Source organism: Chrysochloris asiatica, unplaced genomic scaffold, assembly GCF_000296735.1.
Source record: "Chrysochloris asiatica unplaced genomic scaffold, ChrAsi1.0 scaffold00161, whole genome shotgun sequence".
Classification (NCBI taxonomy): Eukaryota; Metazoa; Chordata; class Mammalia; order Afrosoricida; family Chrysochloridae; genus Chrysochloris; species Chrysochloris asiatica.
Genome location: NW_006408679.1, coordinates 7,147,452 through 7,161,610, shown reverse-complemented (window position 1 = coordinate 7,161,610; position 14,159 = coordinate 7,147,452). Strand labels below are relative to the sequence as shown.

The 14,159-nt window shown below is 41.9% G+C and overlaps 1 protein-coding gene across 1 annotated transcript in view; it reads right to left on the bottom strand.

The window, feature by feature from the left end:
• Nucleotides 1-14,159, bottom strand: part of SUSD4 (sushi domain containing 4) — a 234,182-nt gene that overhangs the window by 129,972 nt on the left and 90,051 nt on the right. The window lies entirely within an intron of this gene.

The window sequence follows — 14,159 nt, the reverse complement described above, 5'->3', positions numbered from 1 at the left end:
CCTTTTTTCTGCTTGTTCTTCTATCTTAGCAGTATTGAAAGATCTGTCTTCCAGCTCGCTGGTTCTGGCTTCCATCTCTTCCATTCTGCTCCTTTGCCCTTTCAGTGTATTGTCCATTTCTGATATTTTATTATTAATCATCTAGACTTCTTTTTGCAGGTTTTGGATTGTTTCTAATGTTGTATCTATCTTGTTTAATTGCTCCTGTAGCACTTTCCTGACTTCTTCTATATTTCCCTCCACTCCTTTTTGGAGCATTTGAATTTGTTTCCACACTATTCTTCTGAATTCTTTCTCAGGCAGATCCAGAGCCTGCTCTTCTATTGGAAAGTCTGCATCTGCTTCCAGCTCATTTGTCTCAGTTACTTTTTTTGTTTTGGGACATGTATTGATATCTTTAATTGTGTTTTCTTGGACATTTTCAACAGTTATGAGTTTTTAATGCTTAAATGGATGTATGTTGGTTTTTGTTAAGTTTGCTGAGCGTCTCCTGGTGGATATGATCTGGAGATAGGCTTCCCTTTTCATGTGTAATGCCTAGCAGCTGGCTTTGGCTCTTGTCCAGATGATGGGGTACTATAGGGTATGCTTGTAGCTTGGCTATATGGGCACAGTTGCTGTCTCTTCTTGGGTAAGGTAGGGGGAGAAATCTCCCACCCCTGGGAGAAGAGTGAGGCCAAAAGGACCAAAGACAGTAGTAATATAATATAAAAATAGAGACAGAAACCACCAATCAAAAAAAAAAAAAACAAAAACCTAAAATTGTGATGGACACTGTTCACTGGCTTTTGCTGTGCAAAGGGTCCTGCCTAGGTAAACTATGAGGCGGGTTCCCAGGGTCAAAATGTCATAGGAAGCAGCCTGCGGGTTTCCTCTCTGTGCCTTTGGAAAACTGTGGGTGCAATGCTGGACCCTTTTGGGGGTGTGCTCCTGCCTGCCTGAAGGCGTCTGGTCTGTGCAGTGAGGGTGCAATCAGGCTGAAGAGGAGAGATACGTGAAAAATGTAAAGCGAAAGATGAAAAACTGGTCACACCTCTCCCTTCAGGTGCTGCTCCACGGCTTCTAGAGCTTGGTCGCTGCCTCCGCTTGGCTGTGTCGAGGTGGTCAATTTTTATTGGAGCAAATAGCTTCATCTTTCTCTGCAGGAGCAGCAGGTGAGTTTGAACCACCAATCTTGCAGTTAGCAGTCTAATGTTTAACCCACAGAACCACTAGGGCTCTAATTGTACAGCTGTTCCTCCTAAATTCAACTCCATTTGTAGTCCTTATACACAAAAGACAGTCTACCTAAAGGTACCAGGCATTTAAAAAATGCTAATGACCATCAAGGGGGGCAGTGCCCAAGCCCTGGGGGTAGCACTCTGCTTCCAAACTCTCTTGGCTGGTCCCACCCTCTTCATACTGGTTGTTCTGCCCAGCGTGTGGGACCACAGAACAGATCAAAGTCAGAAGTGTAATTTAGACTCTGGTTCCAGATGGTGGGCACAATCTTCTCCTATTTGTCTCCTGACCAAAAAGTGTGGTAGTCCCTGGAATTCAGAGGGTCCTGGTCAATCTTCTCACACAAAGAAATGCCTCAACCCCCCAGTCCCATTATGAGGTCTTGACACTTCTCATTTGAGTACTTTTGAGCCTGCTGAATCCTACCAGACAGTTTTACTGAAAGCTACATTAAGAAGTCTTTGAAAAGAATCATAAAAATGAAAGAGGTGTGAAAGCAATCTTTGGGGTTATTATCACTGAAAAATCTTCTATTCTAGAAAGGAAAAGTGTATCAAATGAAGCCAAATCAATTTAGAACTAGGGCTGGGTTTCTATTTCTCTGTAAACTGCTGTATGAGTCTTTGGGGAAGAAACAGGATAGAGACACAGAAATGGATTTTGTATGCATTTAGTTAGTGAGAGGGGCATGTACTACAATTGAAATAGGAATGTCTGCAAAGTTTAAGTGGAATCATGAGCAAACCCCTCCTACGTCCCATATAGCACTTACTGTCCACCTTACAGAGCTGTCACTAAACTCACCTTATAGGGCATCTTTGGTCTCTCAGAGGAGGACGCCGAGCCGGGAGAGGTTACGGCCTGGCCCATCTGCACTCCAACAGCTAACTTTAGGACCGGAACTAAACCCTGCTCTCCTGGAGCCCAATACAGATTCAGTTCGTGCATGACCCAGATATTTATGACACTGTAAACTATTGGAGGGAACAAAAACACTCTAACCGTTCTTGAAGGAACAAAACACTCTAACCATTCTAATCTGTTAAAACACTCTAACCATTCTAATTGGTTAAAATAGAACTGAGCAGACAGCAGTGGTCAAGAGTTTAATGATTCAACATGAAGTAATCCTCATGGGTTTCCCAAAGCGAAGATCTCGCAGCACAAACTCAGTGTGGTGGGGCTACAGAACCTGACTTGTCATCGAAAACATCCAAGAAGTCAGCCTGCCAATCAGCAAACATCTCACAGGTTCTGTAGCACATTGTTGGCGATTCAGGAAGCCTGTTGGGCCATCACAACCTGAGCCCTGAGTGCAGTTTGATGGGTTCTAGTTAGTCCAAGAGACTAGAGTACAGACTGTCCTCGGTAAATAATAAAAAGAGAAAGATGTGGTATGCTTAAAACGTCCTTCCTAAGCACTTGTTTGTCCTCATTGTTATTGTTGCTATTGTTAAGTGCTATTAAGTCAGTCAGCAACCCTGTATAGCGTTTCTAAGGAGCGGCTGGTGAGTTTGAACCACCAACCTTGTGATTCAACCCGACCTTGTGGTCCAGTGCTTATCTTACAGCATCATACCAGGAGCTATAACTCTTCAATTATCATTTTTGTTGTTGTTAAGTGCTGTGGAGTTGGTTACGACTCATAGCAACCTTGTATAGGAATTCTGAAGAGCGGCTAGTGAGTTTGAACCACTGACTCTGTGGTTCAGACCAACCTTCCAGTCTAGTGTTTATCCTATGGCGCCACACCAGGACTCCTTGCCTTTAGTAGAGTTATTCTAATTCCAGCTTCCCCTGGGCTGCTCTCTGCCTTTTACTATCACCATAGGCCACACAGATAATGTTTCCTTTTAAAATCATCTAACTATTAAAATGCCACTGTGCTTCAAGAAATCTTTATATCAAGAAGGAAACCTTCTATGCCATTAAAGAAAAAAAAAAAATCTTCAAAACCCCTTTTTAAAGACTGAAAGTTTAGTCACCTGGACTTGCTGACTACTAATAAGCATAATGGAGTTTTGGTGTGGTGGTGCAGGTTCATGCTCTGGACCTCAAAGTCACTGTGAACCTCAAGATCGGCAGTTTAAGCTCACCAGCTACTCCTCAGAATCCCTACACAGGGTCGCTGTGGGTTGGAACCGACTCGGCAGTACTTAATCACAACAACAAGCATAAACTAAAATGAATCTCACAGGCCCTGAGGGTCTGCGGGTAAGAGGCTCCCTTTGCTCATATCTCCTTACTACTGGGAGGCACCTCTCTTTACCACTTTCAAGTTTCCCCACCATTTCAAAAAGAACTACCTGGATTTTTTTTTTTTTAAACGAAGAGATGGTATTGTTGTTACTGTATACTACTGAGTTGACTTTTGACTCATAGCAACTCCAAGTGACATAAGTAGAACGGTCTCATAGGGTTTTCTAGCTGTAATCTCTATAGGAGAGCTCCAGCTTTTTCTCCTTCAGAGCTGCAGGTAAGCTCAAACCCACCAACATTTTTGGTGGTAGCTGAGCTGCTTAATTGTTGCACCACCAGGGCTCCTATGTTCTGTTACTGTCTTATTCCAGAAACTATTTGAGCTAGGAAAAGAAAAGGAAGAGAGAAGCAACATGAAAGTAATCAAATTAAGTAAAACCTAGTAAACCACTTCTCTAACACCAACATTTTAAAACTCAGTGCCCTTGGACTTCAATGTGTGATCACACAGAATTACCTGGCATACCAGAAGTTACCAGCCACCTCCCTGCTCCCACACATCTGGGTTATCCATAAGCCCACCTGAGGCATTCCATTAACAGCAGATGGAGCACTCCTTCTATAGGATGTCTATATGTGTTCTGGAGGAACATCCTCTAAACCAAGGCCAGGCTCAACTATTCAGAAGACTCTTAACCATGATAGACAGTTTAGGAGCTCCTACACAATATTCAAGGCACAGTGGTTGAGCATGATGGCTAATCAAAATGTCGGCAGTTCAAACACACCAGCCACTACATGGGAGAAGTATGTGATAAGCTGCTCCTGTAAAGATTTACAGCTTTGGAAACCCTGTTTAATAGAGTGAGTATGAGTTAGGATGGATAGTGTATCCTAATGTGGTAGAATAGCATGTTGCTAATGGTGCTGGAAGCTATGTCACTGGTATTTCAAATACCAGCAGGGTCATCCATAGTGGACAGGTTTCAGCAGAGCTTCCAGACTAAGACAGACTAGGAAGAAACACCTAGGGATCTACTTCTGAAGAAGAGTCAACGAAGACCTGATGGAACACAACAGAACATAGTTCAACTCACTTGTTTTGGACACGTCGTCAGAAGGAATTGATGGCTGGAGTAGAATGTCATATTTGGAGAATCAGAGGGTCACTGAGGGCAAGTGAGACCCTCAGTGAGCTGACTGGCACAAGAGCAGTCACAATGGGCTCAAACATGCAAATGGTTGTGACGATGACATGGGACAGGGCCATGTTTTGTTCCATTGTACATCATGTCACCATGAGTTAGAACCTGTCTGTCTATAGATCTATCTATCTACTTACCTATTACCTATCTGCCTACCTACCTATCTATAGAACTTCCAGGAACTAAACAGAGCCCTGGGTTGCTGTGGATGCTCATCCCAAAGTAGCCTGTCTTCAGAAAACACAATACAGTGTGGTCTAGAGAAGATCCCTGAAAGAATAAGGGAGCTCCCAGAACAATCACGTAGCTGAAATAGTAGGAGACACAAAACCAGTTAAAATTACAATTAACATCCAAGGGGAAAATGTGACTTGCTTTGTAACACATGTTTCCACAAAATTATTATTGAGTTCTTGACCTTCTCTGTTCTAGTCTAAAGCATTTCCATATTTGGCAACATTTCAGATTTCCTGTTTAAAAAGAAAAGGGAAAACAGCACCTTTCTTCAGAAAGAAAAAAAATTATTATCTGTTTACACATCCATTCAGCCAACAAATAGGCATGGTGCTGGGTCCCGAGAGGAAAAGCACTGACAGCAGGCATTCATTCAGGAAACAGCGTGCTAGTGGACCTCCCCAGGAGCCCAGCTACTCCTTCAGCTGCGGATTGTACCTGATAGTAGCTCAAGAAGCCAGTATTAAGGGTCACAACCAGCCCTTTTAGCAATGAAATGAACTAGGGAAAACTCAGAGTATATCCCATGTGATATAGGGTAGTGCTGTTTTGTGTGGGTTTTATTAGTTTTATTTGTGCACATGCACTATTTTGCAAAGCAAAGCACATTTCATAGTCAAAAATGTTTGAAAAATATTTCTTTAAGTAGATTATACCATGTCAGGATATTTGGAAATAAATGTTTACTTCAAATAATGTTTTAGTTGTTGTTAGGTGCCATCCTGTTGGTTCTGACTCATAGTGACTTTAGTACAACAGAATGAAACATTGCCCAGTCCTGTGCCAACCCCACAATCATTGCTACACTTGAACCCATCTCATTGGGGGTGTTCCTCTTTTTCGCTGACCCTACACTTTACCAAGTATGGTGTGTTTCTCCAGGGACTGGTCCCTCCTCATAACAAATCCAAAGTATGAAAGATGAAGACTTGTCATCCTGGCTTCTAAGGAACATTATGACTACACATCTTTTGAGACAGATTTGTTTGTTCTTCTGGTAGTCCGTGGATACTTTCAATTTTCTTCTCTAACACCATAGTTCAAATGCATTGATTCGAATAATATACTTGGTGTTTAAAGGGCACAGAGGTTCTGGAGTGAGAGTATCTACTTTGAATCCTAATTCCGTTGTATAAACTTAGGTATGTTACTTAACTTATGTGTCTTAGGTTTCCTTGTACGTAAAAGGGACAAAAATTCACAGTACCTCTTTCTAGGACCTCTGGCACTATAGGATCAGCATTGGATTATAAACCACAAAGTCGGAAGTTCAAACCCACCAGCTGCTCCTCAGAAACTCTATACAGGGTCACTATGAGTCTGAACTGACTCGATGGCACTTAACAGCAATTTTTTGTGTTGTTGTAATGTTTAAGTGAGATGTAAATACTTATGAAGCCATGACAAGTACCTGGTGAGAGTCCAATAAATGTATATAAGCTGTCACATTGTTAATACTCAACCAGTTCCCTGAAGAATTGCAAACTATCTCAACGTAGAGAGGCAAGCTCCTAATTTCCTAACCAACTGCTTTTGAGTCATTCCCAACTCACAGCAACCCCAGGTGTGTCTGGATAGAACTATGTTCCACAGGGTTTCAATGACTGTTTTCTAGAAGGAGACTGCCAGACCATTCTTCTGAGGAACTTCTGGGTAGACTCAAAGTTCTAACCTTTCAGTTAGCAACTGAGCATGTTTGAAGTTCTTATCCCCCAAGGACTTTTTCCTAATTTCCTACAGCCACCTTAGTTTCCACAAGTATTCAAGCGGAGAGCTTAGGCAGGAACAATGCATACTTCTCAACAGAGTCCTTTTCTTGACCGGGTCATGAAAGATTCATTGGATGACAGAAAGCTCCAGAGAACTAAATTCTGATTTCTTAAAAATGAAGAGTCAAGTTAGGAGGGGATTCAGAGGTGCTCGGGCAGTTGTGTCCTTTGTTGTAGTTGTGGCCAATTCCTGGTAGAAACTTTTCTAGTGCTTTCTCTCAAGGGAGCAATCAATTTAGAACATTCTCCTCCTCACTCAGTCACTGAGTGACGACCAAATCAAAACAAAATCACAAACACACGCCAAGGAGTCTACAATTTTGGGAGAAAATGCTCAGCGAGATGAAGAGGCTAGAGACCAAGCTCCCAATAGGAAACAATACAAAACATCCCACAAAGGAAAGCAAATGTTTCTAAATTAATTGTCTTGTTTGTGAATTTGGTGCTCTATCATTTCATAATTCAGGGTATTATCAGTTACATATTTAAGAGGTATAGGAGGGGGAAGCTGAGTACTGTTGTCTTGCATTAGGCTAAACAGATTTTTCATTGCTAAGTATCCCTGGGAAAACACAACAATGGAACACCAAAAAGCAACACCAGGCTAGTTACTATAGCAATATTTCTGTCATACCAATAGAATGCTAAACTATTTATTACAGCAAATTTAAACTAATGAGACACCACTTAAACCTAGCTGCCTGAACATACAACAATGAGTTGAGGAATGCAGAATTTATCTATGAGGGCTGAAGGCTCCATCTATCAGGATTCCATTACCCAGAATCCAAGCTGAGCATTGCACCCATATGCAATTGTATACACAGTAGCAAATCTGAATATTTGGATGGTAACTGAGTTAAGTAACTTTTCCCTAGAAATAGCGAGAATGTTTTAATGTTTCAGGGAATATCCAGAAATGAAAATAAAGGCTGCTTGCTACGTCTGAGCAAGTACACATAGCAAAAACAAGTCTTAATAGCATAATTTAGAGTTTATTAAAATGGATAAAGACCACAGATGTGGAAGTCATAGCACTCCCCATTTGATGCCAGAACTGATAGTTTCCCCCTCTTGATTTAATTCGCTTTGATTACCCAATTATTCTGAAATCTTTTCAGTTTCAGCTTCAAAAAAACTGATAACAAAGCGAACTCATAATGCAGTTTTCACTCCAGTCTCACCATACTGCTCCGTAAAAGCATGCCCAGCAACATAACACAATTACTCCAGATTGTGATAGCTTAACAGGGAAAATCAAAGTAATCCTTGATCCATTTGAAGCTAAGCAAGCAAAGAAGAGCATGCATCAGAAAAGGCAGAGGGCTCTTTCCTTAACAGAAAGATTGGTAGCAGGGAAATTTACACTCCAAAATGAGTTTAGGATTATGAACTGTCAAAGTGCTTGAATAAAAAGCAACTGACATGGGGTAAGAAATTGCTCTTTCTTACAGTAAATAGTGTAGTGGTTACGAATTGGGCTGCTAACCTCAAGGTCGGGGCAGTTCGAAACTACTAGCTGTTCCACGGGGGAAAGATGAGGCTTTCTGCTCCCGTAAAGATTTACAGCCTCGGAAACCCTGTTCAGGGTCACTATGAATCAGAACCGACTCCACGGTACTTAACAACAACAATAGCAAATAGTGAAGGTTGCCTGTCTAGCTCAGTGACAAGTAGCTAGACAAGTAGCTTGACCTTCCTGAGTTTTAATTTCTTCAGTATGGTGGCAGTTGGATGGTTTCTCAGGTTCCTTCCACTTCTAAATGCCATGATTTGTAATCAAGTTTTGATTACAAATGATTAACAACCTCTTGAAACATCTAGACTGAAGCAGCCCAGAGGACAACTTATGGGTGGTTTCTAAACAACAACAAAATAACTCCTAAAATGCTTATGGCAATTCTTCCATTGTTTTGGTAATCAAATTTCTTGTTCTCCATGAGCAACTTCATCTGAGCAGTTCTCAAAGCATTTTCCACATGTCTAGGACTTCACAGTTTACAAAGTGTTTTACACAGACAATCTCGTTTTATCCACACAGCAATCCCATGAGATCAATCTAACAGTCTGAAAGGATTCGTTTTCACAGCCACATTATGAAAATCCAACTGTTAAAAGTAACAACTTCAAAATATTATTTTTAAGAAAATTCAGCTTATTTCCTCCCCCCCAGTGAATCATTCACAAACTAACATCGACATCAAATGGGAGGTTTTGGATCTCCATTTACATTCTCAAGTACCACCTGACAGATCTTTGGGGGAAGGGTTGGGGAAAAGGGAAGGATCAGGGAGGAATAACAGGACACTGTGACGTAGAAGGATGGAGAAGAAACCATTGGATAGTTTAGGAAAGTTTCCTGCAAGTAGAGTGTCTGTACGTGTCTGTGTGTCTACATTTCAGTGCATGTCTGCATGTCTACATACATCTGATGGACAGATGAACTTCAGTATATGCTTAGTCTAATAATGGAGTTTGGAGTCATGGTGTGGCACCGCAAGATAAAGTTCTGGACTGCAAGGTCGGTTTGAATAGCAAGATCGGTGGTTCAAACTCACCAGCCACTCCTTGGAAACCCTACTTGGGGTCGCTATGAGTCGGAACCTACTTGATGGCACTTAACAACAACAGAGGTTAGGGCTCTGTGTGGGCTTTTGTTAGTTTGTTTTAAACATAGTTTGAGAAACATCCTGCTGCCAGCATCAATATAAAGTCACCGTGAACAACTCACCCAGGTGTCTCAGTGCCCATTGTTCCTGGTCTGGCCTATAAGAATCAGCAGTTTGGAGGTAAATTCGCAACAGCCACTCACTGATTAATAAGTTGGGAATCTGTCACCAGATCCTTTACCTGAATGTAGCAGGTTAATTTATTTAAATAGCAATTTAAATACAAAATGCTATGACTATGTCCTTTACAGGGTTATTTAAATCAGATGGGATCTTTACAAAGGTATTTTGAGAGCTATAAAATAATATGCAAGTATGTATGAACTGGAACTTTTCAGGAATTCAAAAATCACAGATTTTATCCCTAGAAAGAGTTGCCTACATAATTTTTCATGTTTCATAACTGAGAAATCTGAGGCCAAAATGTTTCAGTGACTGTTCAAGTTCACAGAGCTTTGAGGGGTGCAGAACATTGGAACAGGCATCTTCCTACTCTGCAAGCAGCAAAGCAAACTTCAGAGAAAGGTTACAGTATTTTGTCCCCTGCTGGAACGAGGGGGCACTTATGCCTCGGGCCACTGCTAAGTTTATCTCAGGAACAGTGTATTTAAAACGCAAACACTTACCAATGCAAACCAGGTGCTGTTGTGCTGACTTTGACCCCATATGTTACAAAGAAGAACTGCTCCTTAGAGTTTTCTTGGCGGTAATCTTTTGCAGAAGCAGACTTCCAGAACTTTCCTCTGTGGTGCCATTGGGATTTGGGTTCAAACTACCAACTTTATGGTTAGTGTTGTTTTTACTGGGTGCTGTTAAGTTAAATCCAAGTCACAGAAACTAAAAGCAAACCATTTGTGCCACACAAGGACCTTTGGAAAATGTATAGGGTTCTTTAAATATGAAGAATTTCCTCTAAATAAGGATAACTGTGTAAATTCATTCAAATAGTCTTCTCTTGAATATAGAATTCTTTTCTGACTGTAAATATATGAAGAACGTTATTCTTCTTATGCGTAAGAGTTTGTTTTTCTCCCTCGCTGAACAACTCACTCAAAGCACATCAGAGAAGGACATTAAAAAAAGTGCTGCCATAGACAAATAGCACTTCAAAACAAAACTAAAATTAAAGAGGCAGCCTGAGTCCATGTGGAAGCATTTGACTAGGTCAATCATAACAACTTACAGGTAACATCACGAAGAATAGGAATTCCTGTCCTGGACACTTAATTGTGCTCATGTGGAACCTATACCTGGGTCAAGAGGCAGTCTTTTGCACAGAATAGCATAGTGGTTACGGCTGCGAACCTCAAGGTCAGCAGTTCGAAACTACCAGCTGTTCTGCGGGAGAAAGATGAGGCGTTCTGCTCCCATAAAGATTTATAGCCTTGAAAACCCTGTCCAGGGTCACTGTGAGTTGGCACCAACTCCATGGCACACAGCCACGACCACCAAGGGGAAACTGCATGGTTCTGACTTGGAAAAGCTGTACCTCAGCTTACTTAATCATTGTACTGAACAAGGAATCCTGGTGTGGCGCTGTAGGATAAGCACTCGATCGTAAGGTTGGTTTGAACTGCAAGGTCAGTAGTTCAAACTCACCAGCCACTCCTTGGAAACCCTATGCAGGGTTTCTATGGGTTAGAACCAACCCGACTGCACTAACAACAATACAGATTGAGCAAATAACCAAGTTTTGTGAAGAAGAATGCAGCATCAGGATTTGAAGAAGATTCCTTCACAATCTGCACATGACACAACCTGGCTTGCTGAAAATGAAGATGACGTGCAGCACTTACTGATGCCTTCAGTGTGGAGTGCATCTGAACATAAAGAAGAGGTTGTACCAGTGATGATGTAGGTTGTACCAGGATTGTGTAGGATGGAGTAACATTTCCTTCTCTCAAACATACAGTTGCCACGCTTTGGGGCTGACTCGACTGTAATGAACAACACTCACGCTGCCCCTCCACAGACCACCACAGGCAGAACAGCCGCCTGCTCCCTGAGGGCCACAGGGCATCTCACTGATACTTGGACTACAGTCAGGTGTTGGCTACTTATTCGGTACTAGGTGTTTTTATTAGCAGAAAGGATCCCTGGTAGCGCAATGGTTACGTGCTGGGGTACTAACTAAAGCTTGGCGATTTGAACCCTCCAGTTGCTCCTCAGGAGAAAAATGTAGCCGTCTGCTTTCGTAAAGATTTACAGTCTCAGAAACTGTGAGGCAGTTCTAGTCAGCCTTACAGGGTATATCTGGTTTTTGTTATCAGAAGAGACCTTAGTCTGAGGAATTCAAAAGGGCCAGTGTCTGAGAGGATGGCGGGCTTGGGTGCTGTTCCAGACAGAAGGGAGCTCTGCAGATCTGTAGCAGTACTCAAGAATAGGGGTGCTTTAGAGAGCAGAAGTGAGTGCTGGGAGGGGCAGCTTGATCCCTCCCAGAAGAATAGTACTCAAGACTGGCTGGGTGGTACTGCTCCTTGCAGCTGAAGAAGCCATGGTAAAATCAGCTGCCAAGACTAAGAGCCTGGTTCCTCCCCTGCCTGACTCTGTTACAGGACCCTCCATGCCCCCCACACAGACATTCACATACAGACACACAGACATGAACATTCATGATTAATATAAACACCCAGACACTCACATACAAGCACGTAGACACATGTCTACAGACATGTATGTACACACAGAAACTCATATAGACACCTACACACACACACACACAGATACATTCACAGATATAGCACACAGACATATACAAAGTCATGCAGATGCACACAGGCACACAGACATATACACATAGATACATGCACACAGACATGTACCAACAGAAACCCACACAGACACACAGACATATGTGAACATACAGACTTACAGTCTCACACACACAGATACAACACAGAGAGACATGCAGACAGGTATATACACAGATACTCACACAGACACATATACATGGCAAAGACACACATAGACATGCACACACAATAGACACAGGCACGCAGACATACGAGGGTGAATCAGAAATTATTTGCACTCTGGTTATATTAAAATGCCCATCCACGTCCAAGGCTGATGACAACATTGAGCGTGCATGTGAAATGATTCTGTTGAATACACAAGTGACAGTGGATTATGCAGCAACATCACTTGCAAATCAGCCATGGCTCTGTCTATGAAATAATCCATAAAAGACTTGGGTTTCAAAAAGTTTGTGTGAGATGGGTACCAAAACAACTCATGGGATAAACAGAAGCATTTGGACATCTGCAAACAAAATTTGGACTGATACTTGAAGGAAGGTATAAGTTTCTTTAAAAAAATCGTTACTGGTGATGAACATGGATTTATCACTACAAGCCTGAGAGTAAACGGCAGAGTAGGATGGAAACATCCTCAGTCACCTATCTAGAAAAAGTTCAACAGTCAGCCATCAGCTGGAAATCTGATGCTTACAGTGATCTGGGATTCTCAAGGGCCAGTATTGGAGCACTATCAGGAAAAAGGTTCAATAATCAACAGTGCTCATTACAATGAGACGCTCACTGAAGGGCTGAAGCCTAAATTTTGGATTAAATACAGACAACTGCTATCCACGGGCATTGTCACTTGCATGACAATGCTTGTCCCTACACCTCTGCCCACATTGTGGAACCTCTGCAAAAACTTCGTTTTGAGGATTTAAAGCATCCTCCCTATAGTCCTGATCTTGCTCCATCAGAGTGTCACCTGTTTGGTCCCTGAAAGCAGCCCTTTGTGAATGAAGACTCACCTCTGATGAAAAAATGAGGACAGTGGTGCATTCTTGACTCTTGTTGTTGTTGTTAAGTGCTGTTGAGTCAATTACGACCCATAGCAACCCTGTATAGGGTTTCCAAGGAGCAGCTGGTGAGCTTGAACAACCAACCTTGCAGTTCAAATAACTCTGCAGTCTGACGCATTAACCCACTGCACCACACCAGGACTCTTGTGACTCTGAGTTCAGCCTAAAGCATTTTTAAATAAGGGAATATGAAAGCTTGTTGATAAATGGACAAAGTATACTGAAAAACAAAGAGATTATGTTGAAAAATTATGTATTTGTCTCTTCTGAAAGTTGATTAGAATAAATTCTACAGCCAGTGTGTGGATAATTTTTAACTCACCCTCGTACTAACACATAACAGACATGCACACACACAGAGACATAACATACAGGGGCACACATAGAAATGACAGACAGATATATTCATACCTATAACCATATATAAACATACAGACACACAGATATACAAACACGTATACAAAGAAACATGATGCATAGACATGTAGACACATACATAATGACACAGACATTACACACAGAGATATACACAGACATGAAGACATACACAGAAAATACAGACACAGACATTTACTGATACATACACATAAGACACACTTAAACATGCAGGCATACACAGATACACACAGACACACACAAATATACACACATGACTGAACTCATCAGCCAGGCAAATGGGGGCTCATTGCAGGCTACATTAACCTAGAGAAATATGGGAAGGTGGCATTTTTTGCTTCCTAATCTCCACACTAAGGAGCTCTGGTAGCGTAGTGGTTAGGAATCGGGCTGCTAACCTCAAGGTCAGCAGCTTGAAACTACCAGCTGTTCCGCGGGAGAAAGATGAAGCTTTCTACTCCCGTAAAGATTTGCAGTGTCGGAATCCCTGTGCAGGGTCACTATGAGTCAGAACCGACTCCATGGTACTTAACAACAACAACAATCTCCACACTAAGCAGCGAGGGAAGCAACTCTAGCCTTCCCTCTAGCAGGGGCTCAGCATGTCAGAGCCAGACTTTGAAGTCACTTCGCAGTTCATATAGAGCCC